This window comes from Pagrus major, chromosome 12 (assembly GCF_040436345.1).
Source record: "Pagrus major chromosome 12, Pma_NU_1.0".
NCBI lineage: Eukaryota > Metazoa > Chordata > Actinopteri > Spariformes > Sparidae > Pagrus > Pagrus major.
In genome coordinates, this window is record NC_133226.1 from 28,762,950 (window position 1) to 28,764,107 (window position 1,158).

A 1,158-nucleotide genomic window follows, 5' to 3' on the forward strand; every position below is an offset into this window, starting at 1 on the left:
CAGTGTGTGTTCAGTGTGTGTTCAGTGTGTTCAGTGTGTGTTCAGTGTGTTCAGTGTGTGTTCAGTGTGTTCAGTGTGTGTTCAGTGTGTTCAGTGTGTTCAGTGTGTGTTCAGTGTGTTCAGTGTGTGTTCAGTGTGTTCAGTGTGTGTTCAGTGTGTTCAGTGTGTTCAGTGTGTGTTCAGTGTGTGTTCAGTGTGTTCAGTGTGTGTTCAGTGTGTTCAGTGTGTGTTCAGTGTGTGTTCAGTGTGTTCAGTGTGTGTTCAGTGTGTTCAGTGATGTTTTAGAAGAAGAAGAATTTAAACGTCAGCTCAGTTTATCTGACTGTAGAGAGAAATCTGTTCAGACTTTATGTTCACGTTTATTTAAAGAAGAGAAACAGAAACCACCAAACTGTGTGTGTGTGTGTGTGTGTGTGTGTGTAGCAGGATGGATCGATCTTTAATGATCTAATTTAAAGACGTTTCCTTTACGATCGTCCGTCTCGTTGCTCTCTGTTGATCATTGAATTATAAATTCTTCATCTGTCCTTAAGACGCTGCAGTAATCTGATTACTCCTCCAGATGCAGTCCTGGCCCGGTGCACTTGATGTTTCACTCTTTATTCCTTGTGACTTCTGACCCGGTTTTATGTCTGAAGCTCTGAAGTCACTGCAGCGACATTCAAACAGTCCAACAGAGTCTGGACCGACCAGACGAGCCTTCATTCAGACGGACCAGGATCAGAACCGTCTGGTTGTTTAAGACACTGATTTGTAGCCGTGCAGCAGAGGTGCATGATGGGAAGACCTGACTGAGATGAAGGAGTGACACTTTAACACTGAACACTGCTGCGAGACAAACTGCAGCGAGACAAACTGCAGCGAGACAAGCTGCAGCGAGACAAACTGCTGCTAGACAAGCTGCTGCGAGACAAACTGCTGCGAGACAAACTGCTGCGAGACAAACTGCAGCGAGACAAACTGCTGCGAGACAAACTGCTGCGAGACAAACTGCAGCGAGACAAGCTGCTGTGAGACAAGCTGCAGCGAGACAAACTGCAGCGAGACAAGCTGCTGCGAGACAAACTGCTGCGAGACAAGCTGCAGCGAGACAGACTGCAGCGAGACAAACTGCAGCGAGACAAGCTGCTGCGAGACAAACTGCTGCGAGAAAAGCTG